Source organism: Habropoda laboriosa, unplaced genomic scaffold (genome assembly GCF_001263275.1).
Source record: "Habropoda laboriosa isolate 0110345459 unplaced genomic scaffold, ASM126327v1 scaffold113, whole genome shotgun sequence".
NCBI classification, from domain to species: domain Eukaryota; kingdom Metazoa; phylum Arthropoda; class Insecta; order Hymenoptera; family Apidae; genus Habropoda; species Habropoda laboriosa.
The window spans coordinates 421,592-440,743 of NW_017100216.1; the positions used below are offsets into that span (position 1 = coordinate 421,592).

At 42.7% G+C, this 19,152-nt stretch overlaps 1 protein-coding gene across 4 annotated transcripts in view; it reads right to left on the reverse strand.

Annotated features, from left to right (window-relative positions):
• Positions 1-19,152, reverse strand: part of LOC108570859 (multidrug resistance protein homolog 49) — a 123,371-nt gene that overhangs the window by 90,470 nt on the left and 13,749 nt on the right. For all 4 annotated transcript variants that reach the window (XM_017932785.1, XM_017932783.1, XM_017932782.1 and 1 more), the window contains exons 2-5: positions 17,025-17,123; positions 12,816-13,318; positions 12,497-12,747; positions 11,121-11,444 (exon numbers count right to left, since the gene is read on the reverse strand). The gene's annotated coding sequence lies outside the window, so the exon portion shown is untranslated. The remainder of the gene's footprint in view (positions 1-11,120; positions 11,445-12,496; positions 12,748-12,815; positions 13,319-17,024; positions 17,124-19,152) is intronic.

Consider the following 19,152-nt stretch of genomic DNA (forward strand, 5'->3'; position numbering starts at 1 on the left):
GAGAGAGAGATGAGTGAGACGGTGTAATAATAGAAGCTAGAAGAGGGTTTTAAATAACTCTCGACATATGCGGTTGCTGTAAAATGGAGTGGAAGTGAGTCTCCGTTGACACGGAAGAGGTGAACCGTTGAACGTTCGTTGCTAATACGGAAAAATACGGAACGTCGAGATTGAAAACACTGCGATATTTCATAATTAACCCTTCTGTTGAAATGTCACGCGAGAACGAGGAAGAACGTCGCAGTTCCAGGAACGCAAACTGCTCTTCCGGGAAGATTAGGAAAACGATGGAAGATTGTCAGGAAATTATTCGCGATAAATAGTCGGGTTTCGTGGAAAAAAGTGGAGAAAAGGCAGAGAATAATTTTCAACGAAGATCAGACCGAAGTGGATGAAACAAATCGCTGTTCACCGTTGTCGAATGAACGAATCGCGGAGAATCGTTATCGGCGAGAGTGGAAAAGTGCAACCGCGAGAAATTTCCGTGACACGGATCGGAGCGCGCGAAATATCGTCGCGTTTGAACTTCCGCGAGGGAAACACCGGGGAAGAGGAACCTAGAAAGAAACCCTTGAAAGGCTTCGATGCGAAGAAATGCAGTATGGAACTGCGCAATTTACCATTTCGCGGAGAAAGAAACGCTCGAACGAACGCGTGCAGGAGAAAGCAAAGAGAGAAATGACACACACACGCCATAAGCAAATAGAGAGAGAGAGAGGGGGAGGAAGAAAGAAATGAAGAAAGAGAAGAAAAGAGAAAGAAAGAGAAAAGGAGAGAGAAAAAGAAAGAGAGGAAGAAACTCTTTCTTTCGGGAGGAGGAGAAACTCCCCTCTCAGGGAGAAAGAAAGAGACAGACGGAGAGAGAAAGGGAGAGACAGAGAGAGAAAGACACACACAAACGACCAGAGAGGGAGAGGACACACAAACGCAAAGAGTGAGAAGGAAAGGGGACAGAGAAGAAGAGAAACACGCACACAGGAGGAGAGAGAAAAGAAGCAAACCCATAAAGAGAAGGGGAGAAAAGGGAGCGTGAGAGAGAAACGGAAAAACACACAGGGGTAGAGAGAAATACACACGAACTGAGAGAAATGGGAAGGCAGAGAGGGATGAAGAACACACCGAAGGGATCAAACACTAAAAGGTGGAGGCAAGAAAAAACCCCGCCAAGAAATATATCGCCGAGGGGATGTGGGTGGAACGGTTGCAGCGAAGGCCGCTTAATAACATCAAGATGCAACGTCTCGAGCAGATCCTTCTTCCCTTTTTCCTTTCCTTTCTTAATCCACGTTTCGCCTCCACGACCGCCGTCGTCCCCGATGCTCTTCTCGCGTTCGTTCTCCCCTCGCCCCGCGAGAATATTTTTTCCGCGTGGTGCGCGAAACAGCACACTTCCCCCGGAGTAAAGCCAGTCCATTTAACGGGAACCGGTCGAAAGCTCCGCTAGGAAACTCGAAGGAGCAGGAGACAAGCAAGAAAGAGAACGACTACGGAAGGACACGAGAAAGGATGAGGGGAAAAAAGAAGCAGGAACGTCGTGGTAACACGCTGCTTTCGCGGAAATTACGATTTTAATATCTCGCCGTTTATGCTCGAGTGAAAAACAAAAGGAGAGAACGATAAGATTACAAGCTTCTCTCGAAGATTCTTTTCCTACATTTTTCTTCTTTCTTTTCTTCTTCTTTTATTCACCTCTCTTTTTCTCTCTCCCTTTCTGCCTCTCTTTCGTCGATCGTGAACTTGTTTCACGCTCAACTTCCGGCGATCAGCTTTTTCCTCTTCCTCCGGTGGAAATTTTCCTATCAGAGGCGGGGTGTACATCGCGGCCGGCCGGAGTTGCGCGAAGCGACACAGATAATTCGTAATTAATTCAGAGATTCGACGGTGTCTGTAATTTATTCGACGTCAGCGAACCGTAAACATAATCGATTTGTCGCGAGACACTGGGTATTTACGGCGACATTAATTAGGCGCCGCCCGTGACCATCTATTTGCTTCGCCGGATCGCAATTCTCCACCCCCTTTTACCCAACTTTCCTGGACAAACTCGATTAACGATTTACATCGACGCTGAAGGGGGAGAAAGGAGAGAGGACGGGAAAAAACGAAGATTCTGCCGTGTAGAACGGAACGGAATATCTAAGGGATCTAAGGGATGTTCGATATTTTTTTTCAACGCGAATTAACGATAACCGGCGGGAATAAGCGACGTTGTTAATCCGATCTGCTCGGCGACGACGAAATCCATCGGTACGTGTGACGCACGGTTTGCAGAGTGGAAAATATCCCTCGATCGAACAGACACGTAGCAGAACGAACAGAGAGGCTCTTCCTCTCTCTCTCTCTTCCCTCGAATTCGAATCACACAACAGAAGTCTAACGAAGGTTCGAACATGACACGCGTGTATTGTATATCCTTTGTGATGGGCTCGTGGATTAGATTCGTAGATTGTTTCGCGCGTTTCGAACTTACCCGGTCTGTTTACAGCGTGCATGATTGCATAGCCGTATCCGTGGCTCGCGGAATCAAATTGATTCGAAGCAACGAAGAATAATATTAACTCTTTCGTAACATTTTGAAAAGTTGAAGAAGACAGATGAAAGGAACGGTTTTCTTAATAAAATTGATACTTTTCATGTACTAATTACCTATGAAAGAAAAAATTCCAAAATTCATACACTTTGCAGTGTGTACATTTGCATCGTCGTATGCAAATCTCGCGAATTTCGATTTTACTCAAAGTAACGTAGAGTAACCCTTTCGTAAAATCCATCGCTTTGTGACATTGTAAAAATTTTAGAAAAAATCTGAAAGTTACGAATAAAATTGAAACATTTAATTTAGCTATTTAAAAAGAAATCCAAACTTCACCTATTTTCAGACACCCAAATGGCGCTATTCCCCCAAAGCGAAAAATTCTACGGCGAGTATAGGAGCTGCTTAAATTCACTGTTAACGACAGCCGGAAAGAATTTCATTAAAACCCTATATAGTTGCCCATCGCTGTTTTTACAACTCTCGCTCGATCCGACAAACGCAGCTGTCTGCGGTAAAAAAGAAGAAGAAACATCAAAGAAAAAGTAAAAGAAGGAGAAAAGTGTTGCAACTTTTTCAAACGCTCGCTCACATCAAAAGCGCGTTAAAGTTAAACTTGCGCAGTTTATTGCACCTCGTTTCCTTTCTTTTCTATCCGTCCGTCGAAGCTCGTTGCAGACCTCCGAAGGGGTGGTAACCGATGTTTCGGCCGGTATTCGAAATCTCCGGGTCAGACTTTCTACTTACGCGGCCTGACTGGCGGAGGGTATTAAAAGTTCGCGCGCGTCCGCAAAGCGGATTACGCTTCAGCGGTGAATCGAAATCCGAGCCAGGAAACGTTCGCCTCGCGTCGCGTTACCTGGCCGCGAGGATTAGCGGTTACCGCGAATAATCCAATCCACGGTTCCAACTATGGTATAGTCTCACACAGAAACAGACACACACGTTGTTCTTTTCGATCATCGACGTTGACGAGAAATCGCGTGTATATCATTCACCGTGAAATCATCGCGAAACAACCGACAGACAGACAGATAGACAGGGAGGAGGAAAGCAGAGACAGACAGACAGACAGCTCGTTCCGGTGAACAACGCTTGAAATATCGCGACAATTACTCTTAAGCGACATCGTTGGTATAATACCAGCGGCGTTACGATAATTGCAACAACGGCTAACAAACAGCAACGTCGACAAAAGCGGCACAAGCAGAACCACGAGAGGGGGAGGGGGGAGAGAGAAAGAGAGTGTGTAACACTTGTTATCAATGTTGTCTCTCGCGGCTGGCGTAAAAATGACGAGGCGAGACCTGGCCGGGAGTGGCAGAGCCGACGCTCGAATAATAACCGCGTGGAACGAGTACACCCTCTCGAAAGGAAGCTCTCTCTCTCTCATTCACTCACTCACCCTGGGTCTCTCTCTCATACATACTTTCTCTCTTTCTTTCTCATAGACACACTCACTATGTGTATGAGTCTCTCTTTCTATCTCACACACACGCTCTCATTCACTCACTATGCGTGAGTGTATTTCTTTCTCTGTCTCTCCCTCCTCTCTCTCTGTCTCTCCCTCCCTTTTCTCACTCTCTCTCTCTCTCTCTCTCTCTCAGTCTCTTTGTTTTGCATTCGATTTTATTTTCACCAGGCCGCTAACCCTTCCACGCTCTTCTGACCCTACCGAGTGTTCTTTTATTTCCTTCTATCCCGCGTTTTTTCTGGTTTGTTTTCATCTGGTCAGACTGGGTTGCACACGGGCCAACATCCATAAATCGCAACGCGAGGGGTGTGCGCTGCAGCGATTCACGGGCGCGAATCCGCGAACGGCGAACAAAACCGGAGAACGAACACAGTCAGCCTGAAGAGCCGGTGGAGAGTAACACAGTGGAAAGTGTGAAACGGAAAACTCAGAAAGGAAACCAGGCTTGGAGTAATTTTTCATACCCTACGTGTGCGTTTCGAATTCACACCGGGGAGCCACCGTTCGACAGAAGAATCTTCGAATCGTCGATAACAAGAACGAAAGTGCAAGTGAATTCTTTAACCGAGCAGTTCATTCGGTATACCCGGTATACATGTGTATGTGCATATAGTTGCTTTAGAGCACCTATAATAGTGCCAATTCACATTCGGCTCAAGGATAAAGCGTTAAGATCAACAAACAAGAATCACACACGTATGCACGCTCAATACAAACAGCCTAGTCAAGAACATTCGCGTACCATTTACTACACGATCTCGCTAACACCTGTATATCACCCTCGCATCCATCACTCGGACGATCTGTCCTCCAAGCGATAACCCTTTAATCGTTCGCGAAATTTCGGCATACGTCTCTGTCAAGAGCAACGTTGTCCAAAAGGAAAAAACAAAAAGAAATACAGCTTGGTTCCGCCACGTAAGGTTCCTTCGAGAACGTTCACATCTGACTTGGCTAGACGTGATACACAAGCGGAGAAGATAGACGCGGCGTGATCGCGAGGAAGTGCATTATAGAAGAAGCGTTTCAGATCGGTTCCGGCGGCAATCAGCGTGAATTATTGAAACGAAGTCAACGCACGACGCGTCGCCGTGGCGGACAGAAATAGCAAAGGCTCTGTGTTGCAGACGTCGGTCGCGAAGCCATTCTTGAACGATCGACCGTCGAAACGCGACCTCGGGGACCTCGAACCCGACGACGATGCCTCTCCTCGATCCACGACACCCGATGCATCGTTCCGGGCCCTGACACGAACACCATCCCTCCCTCCCGCCCTTCTCTGAACCGATCGAACCGCATTCCCCAGCCAAATGAAATCATGACACTCGCGCGTACTCGCGGGGTGAATCGATTGGTCCGTAAGCGATCCGTCCACGGGTCGAGTTTCATTGACATCGTTTAACCACTTCGCGTGTCTCGTGCTTCGATCCAGACGATTTCAACGTTGCACAACCAGCGCGATACGGCCAAGTAGATTGCTCGTAGAATGGAAAATACAGGATGATATAGGGGTAATTGAGTAAATTCGTTCGTTCCCTTCTGAATCGCATAAATTGCGCTGTTTATGGATTCTTGGATAGTTGTACCGACGGTTGGTTACGTAAGGAGGAAATAAATAGGGAGGGGGGACACGCGGAAAAAGGAACGGGAGAGAGAGATGATAAGTTTCATCTTGGGCCTTGCAGTGCTTTGGACGTTCGATTAAGGTTAGAAGTTGTATACAAGGTGTCCCAATACTTTCCGATCAAACGTGACGAAAAATGAGAAGCACGAGGAAAAATATGAAACGACATATTGTAAAATTAAACTTTAAAATTGACGATCTAAGGAAGAATACTAACGGGTGTATGTGATTGAATAACATCGTCCCAACTCGAGGCAGAAATTTCACGTGAAAAATCAACGCGTACAAAGTCAAGTGTATATAAATATTCCTAGCAATCACGATTTCCATATACCGGGTGTCCCTGTTTTTTTTTTTTAACAAACTTTGTCAGTGCGTTCTATGGACATAAGTAAGAAAAAAATGTTATATGAACATAGGTCGTTTGAAGCTTCGTTAAAAAGTTACAAGCTACCATTCCCTTCGTATTTCGTATTTTTTTTATAACTTTTCAACGAAGCTTCAAACGACCTACGTTCACGTAACATTTTTCTCTCACTTACACTCGTAGAACACACTGACCAAGTTTTATCCGAAAAAATTGGGACACCCTGTATACAATAATAGAAGCCTCGGCGAGGACCAGCGAGAAAGGTTAACGTCAGTCCGTCCCTCTAGCGGCGGAGCGTAGAAGATACCGTCACACTTGTACGACGATGAAATCTGCATAATAAGAAACTCGAGTGATTTCATAATTTTCTTATTAACAACTGTTCGTTACTCTTGATACCGTGATATACGAAGAACGTCTCAACGTGACGGCATAATGAGTATGCATTGAGAAAAGGTGTACTGAATGAACGATATATATTCATCGTGTGCTTACGATGACGGTTTCGCGAAGACTATGTTTGTGTTTTGCCTCGCGTTAAATAAACCGGACGCCGCTCGAAATACAACTGCCGCCGCGGGTTTCGACGTGGATTTCGTAAACCGTGTCGAGTAAATCAGAAATAGACCGAAGAGCCGAGAGATTCGCAGCTCGCGGCCCGTTCGCGCTAATCGCGAGTGACCCCGAAAACGAAGTATACATTATCGGGTGAAATTTTATCACGCGTCTTGTAACTTTCCTGCTCAAATATCCCACCGTCAACCTCGAATATATTGTATACCTGATACGATAATAAAGAGCAAACTAAACAAAAGCAATCTCTCTCTCCCGTCGTGCATGACTCACGGTCAATTCAAATAAGAACGCTGAATAGAGCAATGTCACGGATACGTAAGCGTTTGTTAACTGTTTACCGAGACACGAAGAAGAAAAAACCGTAGAGTTTGATCGACTCGCGGTTGCAAACACAGAAATGATTTTACGATTTCCTCTATTTTTTGCTTCTGTTTTCTTTTTTGTTTCCAACCTGGAATACTCTATGTAACGATGCCTAGCCACTCTTGTAACGAAGCGGCGGCGGCAATTTATCTTCTTCCAGGATTTATTGACGGATTACAACGGTGAAAAATCGGGGCAATGAAAACGGACGAATTGATGGCCGGCGATATTTTACCGCTTGCTTAACACACCGCCACCCCCTAACGAAAATCATTGTCGTTATCGCGAAACGAACGCTCGATCTCGAGTTCACTGGAACGCTCTCTCTTCTGCGGCAAACAACGCGTCCATCCGTTATTTCAAATCTTTTATCGCAGTACCCGGAGCAATCGTAACTCCTGTTTCTGCGGCGAAACAAAAACTTTCGACTTCGACGAACATTCCCGTCATTCTTCTCTCTTTCTCTGTTCTTCTCTGCGTGTTCACCCACCGCGTTATTCGTCGATATTTTCGGACTGCCAACGAGAATCGAATCGAATCGAAATTCGAAATCTGAACGTAACGTAGATTCGTTCTGTAAACTCTTCTCGTAAGTTTGCTATTCAGAAATTGAAATTTCACTTCGGGGAAAGATTTTTGTATTGTGAATATAGATCCAGGGAGCGTGGGACTGTATTAACTAGAGGAGGAGGCTGGGTCACCTGTGACCCGTGTTACTTAGAGAGTAGACGGTTCGAGGGATATACAGAGTGATGCAGAAACTTTGTGCACCTGGAATAGTTGCGTTATTTGCAGTAATATGGAAAAATTTTGCATACGAAATTTGTATGACACGGAGGATGACATAATGTGATGTGAATATTTCAAGATCATCTTTATTTTTTTAAATGGGAAGCCGTATTTTATTTTTTTAATTTCAACGTGTTTTTTAAAGGTCATTGAACCATTAATTAGCAATCTCATTTAAAATAAAAAATTACTGAAAAATGTAGCTTAATGTATTTAGATAACAATTTGAAAAGAAAAATTGATTTTCTGACGAATATAGAAAGAAATCTTACGATGGGTCAAATGTGACCCGGCTTAGATTTTCGTCCAACGCACAGTGGAGGGTTTTTACGAAGAACTTGGCCCGAAATTATTCTGCCAAAAAATTCAGGAATAAGTCGACGTACACACATGATTTAATTATAAAATTTTCATATTGAAACTCTAAACACGAACACCTATCCACAACCCAACATTCCCTCCAGAAAGGCTGCCCAAAAGGAAAAGACTCTTCAAAAAGCGACCTCAGGCTCGAAGGTCAAACCGATCCACCCTAACCTCTCCGTTAATTTCCAAATGTTTCAGAAAAGAAAAAAGAAGGTGGAGGAGTGGGGGAAATCCATCAACGACGGGAGTGAATGGTGGAAACGGTGGATCGTACTTCGAATCCAATCAGTCACCATAGACCGGCACATATCGAGCGGGGTAAGGGAGTGGAGCATGACGGGACACAAATTACTGAAAAATGTAGCTTAATGTATTTAGATAACAATTTGTAAAGAAAAATTGATTTTCTGACGAATATAGAAAGAAATCTTACGATGGGTCAAATGTGACCCGGCTTAGATTTTCGTCCAACGCACAGTGGAGGGTTTTTACGAAGAACTTGGCCCGAAATTATTCTGCCAAAAAATTCAGGAATAAGTCGACGTACACACATGATTTAATTATAAAATTTTCATATTGAAACTCTAAACACGAACACCTATCCACAACCCAACATTCCCTCCAGAAAGGCTGCCCAAAAGGAAAAGACTCTTCAAAAAGCGACCTCAGGCTCGAAGGTCAAACCGATCCACCCTAACCTCTCCGTTAATTTCCAAATGTTTCAGAAAAGAAAAAAGAAGGTGGAGGAGTGGGGGAAATCCATCAACGACGGGAGTGAATGGTGGAAACGGTGGATCGTACTTCGAATCCAATCAGTCACCATAGACCGGCACATATCGAGCGGGGTAAGGGAGTGGAGCATGACGGGACACAATGCAGAGACAGACAAAGTGAAACCCAGCAATATTCTACAACGCGAAACAAATGCCACGACAAATTGGAAGGTTTTCACTCGACCGGTGTTCCATGTAACGTTCACGACTGTGTCGAAACGTGTGCGTCGCACGCTAATTAAACGGCGTTATCATCGCGTTGCTCATCTTTTTTTCCCCCTCTCGGTGGGCTTAATCGCCACGGCCACATCTATTATTTCCGAACCGATTAATACCGGTTTCGCGGGACGCATCACCGCTAATTATTCTTCGTCGTTGCAGAGTTTCGGGGTTAATCGCAGCAGCACGCGCGAGCACACCGGAAAACGCCTCGTTCCAACGATGGAACGGGTGGTGAATTGGTGGAAACGAGAGTGAGTGAGGAAGAGCGAGAGAGAGGGAGGGAGACGGGTAGAGATATGGAAAACCGCTGACACACGCGAGTTTTCCACGTGGTCGCGTGTTCACCAGCCAGGCACACGGGCTTCATTTGCGTTTCGGATCGGGGTCACCCTCATTTCCTGCGTATTATTGCCGCGCGTTCCTTCTTTTCTCTGCCGCGAAACGGCATGGGCCTCAATGGCTGCCGGAGGTAAAGGAATAAGCACGGTGCATGCTTTTTCTTGAGCGATGTTCTCGCGCCCATTTCCACTGAAAATCCGACCAAACTTGAAAACTACCAGCGACAACGTCGTTGCTTTTTGAAACGAGGTTACCGACGGATACAATGGTAACACTTTGCCAACACCGTTCCCTTCGACGCGGGTCGGTTTAAAAACCATTTTTCTCTCTCGGGAGAATCAATTTTTCGAATTTTCCCTTTTTCTTTCTAATTTCGAGGGTGAATTGTTAGGCTAGCAAGGTGTTTACTGGATATTTCGTGAATTTGACGGTTAGGTTGCACGTTTCTCAAGAATAGTGACAATTTCGAAACGTGGACGAGAAATGCTGATTCAATTCTACGTATAAAACGAAAACTTCGACTCAACTATGTCAATACGCCACGAAGAATCGTAAACATGTGAGATCAGGGTCTACATGTCCATCAAAAGAAGCGAATAACAACGAAGAAACTTGGAGGGCGCTTTGGCTACGGGCATAGAGTCCCAGCTTGCCACCCAGAAGTCCTGGGTTCGATTCCTCGAATTTTTTCTCGGCTCCTAAAAATAGGAAAATCCAACTCCTGTCGAGAATATCCAAGGAATTTCTTCTATACATAATCCCTTCGTGAACAATTGCCAACAACAACGAAGATCAATTATCCACAGGCTTTCAGACGCTCTATTCTCGAATAACTATAACGGCTTTCTTGGCTGAGAGCTTAGATAAGATGTCAGGTTCCGGACACATGTGGAATTCGCGACGGAATTTCCCGTGGTCGCCCAAATTAACCAATGAATCAGCCGGAAGTACCGGCGGATCGTAAACCGACTACATACTCGTGCGTCGTCTGGAGTATCCATTCAGAAACCACCGCTCTATAGTCGTCGTGGTCTCTCATTTGTCTCTCTTTCGGTTTCTTAACGTCGAATTGAAAAAAAAGCACGAAAATTCTCATGAAACAAGTCACGGTCTCTCATTTGTGTCTCTTTCTTTCGGTTTCTCAACGTCGAATTGAAAAGAAAGAAGATACAAGGAAATATATTACAATCGACGACGAATTCTCACGAAACAAGATCGTCTTCTAGAAAAACGATCAGACGCAAAAGGGGTTGTTAAAAAGTTGTGCTCGCACAACGCTGTTCCTCCGTTTTCACATTCGTTACAAGCTTTCGGTTGTCGCGAACGGAATAAGCCGCACAAGTCGTGTTCGTTAATTATAATTAAGCGAGATGCGTCGGTATCGATGTGGCGGAACAATTGCGTGGTGGCTGCCAACGCATAATCGTCTACCAGGTTCATATAAATTGACCGCTTCAATGAAAGCCTCGTGACTCTCTAACTCGATTATTCTCTCGTTCCTCCTTCTTTTTCCCATTTTTTTGTTTTCCATTTTCCACGTAATTTTTACTCGTGACGCTTTCACAACGTCACCGCGCTGAAAACGTCAATCGGACGCTCGTTCGCGGCGCGGGAAATTTGAAAATTGCGCGTTCATTCGAAGCGATAGAAAATTTACGCGTAACAGTTCGTAAGATTGCAGAGGTACTCACCATTATGAAGAAATCCTGCCGATGTCGGCTCTCGAGTGGTAGAAACAAATGAAAAAAAAATCTCTCTCGTATCGTTGCAGTTCGTGTATAATATTTTTTTTCGTCCAAATATATTCGATCTCTTTTATTCCCCCTTTTTATACTCGCTACGACACGTTCAACACTTCTTCCTCTCTCTCTTTCCTCCTCGCTTTATCGTAACACAATATGGAAGAAGCAATACTGCGTAAAAATATCACTGGTTTACTTTGGTTTGTCCCTTTTCTTGTCTATCCCTTCGCGAGTACTATCATCGCTGGAAACCTAAAAGAAGAAAAAAAGAACCTGCGAAAAGAAAGAGAAAAATAGCTGAAGTCGGTAAGTTTGCAAGCATCGAGAGACGTGTGTGTGTGTGTGTGTACGGCAATTGAGACAAATTGTAGGTAGATAATTGAAATAACGCTTCACTGTCGGCGGGAATCTTCGAGAAGTCGACACGTTCCGAAGACGACAAGGTCTGTAACGGCAACAGTCGGAGTAAGTACTCGGGGAATGACGTTCGCGAGTTGAAACGGGGTTGTCGCTAAATGATGACAAAGTGCCGTTGAATAAGCTCGACGCTAACCGATATTTAGAGGAAGATCCATCTCTCTCTCTCTCTCTCTCACTCTCCTCTCCTCTCTGCAAACTCTCGCTTCGGCAAAGCATATTGCGAATGGAACACCATTTGCGAAACTGGTAGATATCTCACGTGTATGAAATATGAACGAGTATATTCCTTCGCGTATATTTCTTCGCACCTTTTACACGCCGCTATTCCAAACATCCATTTCCCCCTCCCCCGATTCCCTACAACCGATCGAAAATTCCGCGTGTTTCGCGTCGTTGCAATTCCGATTCAAGTGGCAAAAGGCGCGCAAAACCTTCCTATTCCCGGGGATATATCGGTAGAATAATTTATCGCCTCGACGATTTATCCTGTCTCTTCTGATCTTCTCATTACCATTTTCCGCATTGTCTTCCTGCGTTCACTTTCACGGCAGAGCAGAAAGGTGTGTAACCTTTCCTCGGTATTAACGTCACACCTCTCTCTCTCTCTCTCTCTGTCGCCATTCTCTCTCTCTCTCTTTCTCTATCGCCATTCTCTCTCTCACCTGGCATCCATAAATTTTCCACCGTGCGTTGGCTAGCCTATCGCGCGAGGACGTTACTCGTGCGCGCGTATATACGTAATCGTTGGTCGAGAGGCTACTTTCACCGCGAGATTCGCGATTTACCAGACAACACGAAACGGAGGTGAGATCTCGCGGAAAGGAAAAAAGCCGTACATACACATCCCTGTTCCTTGAACACCGTCAAGGTGTATCTACCATTAGAAAGTATCTCGCTGGATGTACCTGTCTAACGAAGCACGAACTCGCTGGCAGTAAGATACGTGAACGAGGGCAGCACACAATGGCTGCATCAAAATCTCTTTTTCCCTGGCAGCACGTGTTACAGAGAACTCATGTTTCCCTCGTGTTTAACAGCAACCTTTTCTATCCTCCTCTCTTCTTTTCTCTCTTGCTTCTCTCCTTAATTTTCTATCCCTCGGCACACCTGCAACTCTCTAAACTCGCTGTTCGTACGAACTCTCGATAAATCGGATCTGCAACGTCAGAGAAAAGGGGAATTATTGAGGATACCAGCGGTACCAAGATGGCGGATCTGACTTACCTGCGCGTGAAACTCAAACATCTCCGGCGAGTTACGTGAAGCAGGAAATCAAGTCGTTGTAGTCGCAGGTTGACCATAGCTTAATACGAACGCGTTTATACTAACTCTCCTGTCGTCCTCGGTAATCCACTATCGTAGATCGGTTTCCTTTTACATTAGCACTCTTCTGCCCGATACCTGGGTATCCTTTACACATCCAGAGTGTGCCTTCTGTTTCTTCTTTTCCTGTCTTCACAATTCGACTCTCTCTCTCTCTCTCTCGAAACGGTGACTTCTCGTCGTTGTAGAGACTGCGTTGTGCTCTATTTTCACCGGCATGCAGAGATCGATCCCGCGTGCGTGTTCACTCGACACGGAATTTTCTTTTTCTTTTCTTTTTACGTCTCGTCTACGATGTTTTCAACCTAAAAAGCCTATAAATATTCTCGTATATTGATCATCTTGTTGTTCGTGTTGCCGATAAACCTCCTCTGCTTCACCATGTGGCCGCATGCCGACCTAACCTGTTCCGTGATAACAGGAATAAATGATAATAACAGTGAAAACAATTCGTTCGATGATATCGCGAGAAATTTCATTCGATCGTCGAGCACAATTTTCTTTCCGCGAAATATTGAAAAAAAAAAAGAGATCTATGTCAAAGATACTTCATCACGTCATCCAGAATCGTCCGGATTACTTCTGGTAACTCTACCGTGGATAGAAATTCGTGAAGACAGAGCAGTGGCCAAGAAATAATACAAACGAAGAAGAACCACGCGAGGATTAAAATGAAACCGGCGAAGGATATGAAATTCAGAAAAAAGTCGCTCATGTTCGAGAAGGGTTGGAAGGGAAGGAATACGAAAGGAAGAGGATTATATTTACTAGTATTGACACTTGTGTAAAGACTGTCAGCACCGATTAACGACGATTCTTCGCGAAGGTAAGCGATATCTAGACGCTATCTTTTCGAATTTTTTCTTAGTAACGTTGCTATAGTATCGCGTGATAGTATCGTGCGAGAGGAGCGCTACTCCCTTAGAGTAAAAAATTTACGAGAAAGGCCGATTTCAGATCATCCCTTAGGTCGGGTCGTAAGAAAGGACGCGAAGATACCTGGATGTGTTTGCAAGGATTAGGGGCCCTTTAACGCGTCCGACGAGGGTAGCCATTAGTGCTGTTAGTATACTCGTAAGTTCGAATTTTGAACCGAACCCAGACTCGATTTTCGATATTATTTATTTATTTAGGGTATGTTATCCTTTAATATACAGTACGTTGTAGGGAGTAGCGTGTTGTAGTACTCGAAAAAATCGAGTAATTCGAAAGAATTGAGCAGTAATATTGGGACACTCTTTAGAACAGTATAACTTTCTTTTAGTATACTACTATAGAAGAATTAGTATACTAGATGACGTGTAGAAAAAGTTTTGAAAAAATTGCAATTGTGGTAATCGCGAAGAAAATTGCACAGGTCGCTGTTTACAAATTCTTTATCTGAGCTTTTAGTGGAAACTTAAAACGTAAATTATAATGTATTGTAGTGTATTAACATATTAATGCGCTGGTAATTATCAGTGTGTATATAATTGTCATGTATCTACAAAAGGTACAGTGGCGGCCAGCTACTTAAGACCGCTGGGTAGTTAAGGAAATAAACAGTGCTAATATTTTATTCGTTGTATTTTTCGTATACTAAACTCATATGAAATACATTTTGAAGTATGTTACACCACAATATCGCAATAATTTTATTTACAACACTATTAACTACAAATATTTTTAACATTTTCTCAGATTAGTTTGTTATAGCAGAGGACAACTACTTAAAACCAAATTAGACTAATACTATAAATACAGGTAAAATTAATAAAACTTGGTAATTGCGGAAACATAAAACTTAAAAAGTAGTTAGTAACGCGTTGCACTCCCTTTTTGCCGTATCACTTCTTCACAACGTCTTGGCATAGACTCAATCAAACGACGACAACGCTCGACTGGAATATTATTCCACCCTTCTTGAATAACAGCGTACAGTTCATTTAAATTTTTGAGCTTTTTATATTTTACATGTTTCTCCACATCAATCCATAGCATCTCAATAGGATTGAGGTCTGGAGATTGAGAGGGCCATGGTATAATGTTTACATTTTGCTGACATAAAAATTGTTTGACCCTACGGGCTGTGTGTTTCGGGTCATTGTCAGCTTGCAAAATCCCCAGTTATCTGGCATTTGATTTCTTGTAAATGGGAGCAATACCTCATTTAATATATCAATGTATTTGTATTGATCCATTATTCCTTCAATTCTATGAATTGGGCCAACAACTTGTAACGTAAACGCTCCCCAAACGTTCGCTGAACCTCCTCCACCTTTCACGGTTGATTTTATACATTTTGGCGAAAATTCCTCGATGACACGACGTCGAACATACAATTTGCCATCTGACCCCATTCTATTAAACTTGGACTCATCGGTAAAAACAACTGTTGACCAGTCTGCTATTGTCCAGTTGCGATGATTTTTAGCGAACTGTAAACGAAGTTTTCGGTTTCGTTTGGAAATGAGTGGCTTCTTGCGAGCGATGCGACCCATAAGATTAAATTCGTTTAATCTTCTTCGCACTGTTCGAACACTAATTTTGCTGATAATTTCGACACCAGATTCATTGAGAACTTGTTCGGCTGTTTTGTAATGGTCCGCTTCAGAGATGCTGTGAAGAATGCGATCTTCTCGTGCTGTTGTATTACGAGGCCTTCTTTTACGCGACACGTTACAAACTGATCCTGTCTTAGATATAAATTGCATTGCCTGTATACACGCCGTTTTGGAAATATTTATTTTTGTAGCAATTGCCGAAAATGAGTATCCCTTATCTCTCAATAATATAATTTGAATTCATAGTTCAGGAGGTATGTTCTTCTCTCGACTCATGATTGTTGACTGATTAACAATTGTTTGCGATCTTGAATGAAGTGATCCATCGCAACCATGTCAACAATGATGGTAACTAAGGATCTGATGCAACTATGTAATGTGAAAATAAGCGAAAAATGAAAAACACGAATCGGTCTTAAGTAGTTGTCCGCTGTTATAACGACCTAATCTGAGAAAATGTTAAAAATATTTGTAGTTAATAGTGTTGTAAATAAAATTATTGCGATATTATGGTATAACATACTTCAAAATGTATTTCATATGAGTTTAGTATACGAAAAATACAACGAATAAAATATTAGCACTGTTTATTTCCTTAACTACCCAGCGGTCTTAAGTAGCTGGCCGCCACTGTACGTTTGAAATTTTCATTACAACCTTAGATAAAAAAAGTTGCAAACTGTGAACCTTTACAATTTTATTCGCGATTCCCACAAATTGCAATTTTTTCCAAATCTTTTATTACACGTCATACAGTATACTTAATCTAAGTAACTTCTAAAAAAAAACTCAAGTCGATTGGTCGCTCACGCAAAATAGTGAGAGTCGTGAAATAGCGAGAGCAAATGGCTCTCATCTTTCAAATTGCCCGCAACATTCGAGATACTCTATTCCGCTCGAAGCGATTCGAACTAAATTCCTCCGAATACTCGAATTAAATCCGATTTCTCCGACTAATTCGCGCAGCTCTACCGGCCACGGTGGTTTTACAGATAAAAATTCCACACTAGGGAGAGATTCTTCTCTGGAAGATTTCCTTCGCGCAGAAAAGAAAATAAAGTATCGCGGGATACTATTATACTAAGCTTGTCTGGTCTGACGCAACCGAACTGTAAGATCGTTCTAACTAATTTACGTGCTGCTTATGCGTGCCGCGTCTCTGAATCCGATCATTTAACCGAGCTAAATGAGCACGCTTCGAACGCAGAACCGGCCGCGTTTTATTGGACTTAATTCGAGCGGATCGCTTTAATTCGATACGGAAACTCGCCAAGTACATATACTCGCGCGTGTTTCTTATTACGAAACGTTCCCTTCGCGTCTCTTTCTCTTTTCCTTTTTCATCGTATTACACCGAGAGGAGAGAGAAAAATTGGAAAATGTCTCGGGCAGGGAATAGAGGACGGAAAATGATCGATTCGGGGAAAAATCGGAGAAAACGAAACGATCGTTGGGGATCTCTTTTTAAGAAAGCGAAGGAACAAGGTCGACGAACCGGTCGATCGAAGAGTAGAGGTTAGGTGAATTCAAATGAACTCGCTAATCGATCGGTATATCGTATACTTACACTCATCGGGTACGGGCTGTGTTATCGCACTGACAGCACTAAACTTCGTTAAACGGCCTCTAGCCGACGACCCTGGCAGCCATTAACGAGCACGACAGCCTATATAAACAGAAAAATGCCAATGTCAATAATCCGTTTCTGAGAATGAGACACGAATTGAGTTGGTCGAATGTGAGAACGAGCAAAAAAATGTGGGGAATTAAAATTGTTTCGCGGGAATACGGAGAACGGAGATCGTGCGAACGCTTTTATCTTAATCCGTGTAATCGTTGTGTTTGCGCTGAAATTTCTTGAGTAGTGTACACCTACGGTATCGAGAGAAAATTTGGAACGCTGTGTGACTTGGAAGAAATGATCGTTTATGGCATTATTCTGTGCAATCAGAAATGAAACCTGGTTAATCAATTAGCTATTCGATACTCGCGCGCTTTTTCTGGATATTAATTATTCTTTATTATTGTACATTAATTATTCGCTTTTCTGTATATTAATCATAGAAAAACTACTTCTAAGCTTTTAGTCGCCTGCGTAGAGAATTTGGTTAAAATTGATTAAAATTTGGAAGGAGTATGGCTGAAAAGAATGGTCGTTTATGGCATTATTCTGTGCAATCAGAAATGAAACCTAGTTAATCAATTAGCTATTCGATACTCGCGCGCTTTTTCTGTATATTAATTCATAGAAAAGCTACTTCTAAGCTTTTAATCGACTGCGTAGAGAATTTGGTTAAAATTGATTGAAATTTGGAAGGAGTATGGCTGAAAAGAATGGTCGTTTATGGCATTATTCTGTGCAATGAGAAATTAAATCCACTCGATCAATTAGATATTCACTGCTTCAACGTTTTTTCCAGTTATTAATTTCTAGAAAAAGTACTTCTAAGTCAACTGTATATAGAAGTTGGTTATAATTTGGAAGCAGCATGGCTGAAAAAGAATGGTCGTTTATAGTATCATTCGATACAATGACAAATCAAACCTAGTCGATTAATTAGCTATTCACTACTTGAATATCTTTCCCACACATTAATTCCTAAAATAATGATTACCATTCGATGTATTCGAAAAGTCTGAAAAAATTCTGGAATACTTATACATGTCTCTACTACATTATACAACAGTCCGTTAAGTGAAATGTTTCAAACTTTCCTCGATAAAAATAAGAAATCATTTCGAAGAAATACAAGAGCGAAATTTCATTTGGGTCGCCAGCGACCCAGATTGACAACTGAGGGCCAATTCCTAAGAAAATAATTACTATTCTAGGCTTTCAAAAAAATTCTGGAATACTTATACATGTCTCTACTACATCACACAACAATTCGTTAAATAAAATGTTTCAAACTTTGCTCGATAAAAATAAGAAATTATTTCGAAGAAATACAAGAGCGAAATTTCATTTGGGTCGCCAGCGACCCAGATTGACAACTGAGGGCCAATTCCTAAGAAAATAATTACTATTCTAGGCTTTCAAAAAAATTCTGGAATACTTATCCAAGTCTCTACTACATCACACAACAATTCGTTAAATAAAATGTTTCAAACTTTGCTCGATAAAAGTAAGAAATCATTTCGAAGAAATACAAGAGCGAAATTTCATTTGGGTCGCCAGCGACCCAGATTGACAACTGAGGGCTAATTCCTAAGAAAATAGTTACTATTCTAGGCTTTGAAAAACATCTGAAAATATTCTGGAATACTTGTCCTCGATGAAAGTAAGAATTCGTTTAGAAGAAATAGGCAAGAGCAAAATTTCACTTGGGTCATCGAAGACCCAGTTTGTCCACAAAGAGTTAATCCCCCTCCAAAAAAGGAAATACTACCAAACTTCTAGCAAACTTTCAGTCCACCGCGTATGTACATACATATATCGAGAGCAAAAAGGCTGTGCGGTATGGTGGTTGCGACGCGAGAAAGTCTTGAGAAAAGTTAGCGTTAACGGGGCGCGCCTTTTGCATTCAGCCCTGAATATAATCGCAGGTGAGCATGCCCACATAGCCAGGTCAGAGCCGTGAATTTTTATTCAAGCCGGTTCATATTTCTACTGCAGCCACGCGTGATACGAGTTCGCACACGCTCCTTCCTATCAATCATTCGAAATCCCGTTTTGCTTGCCACCACCTCGAGGC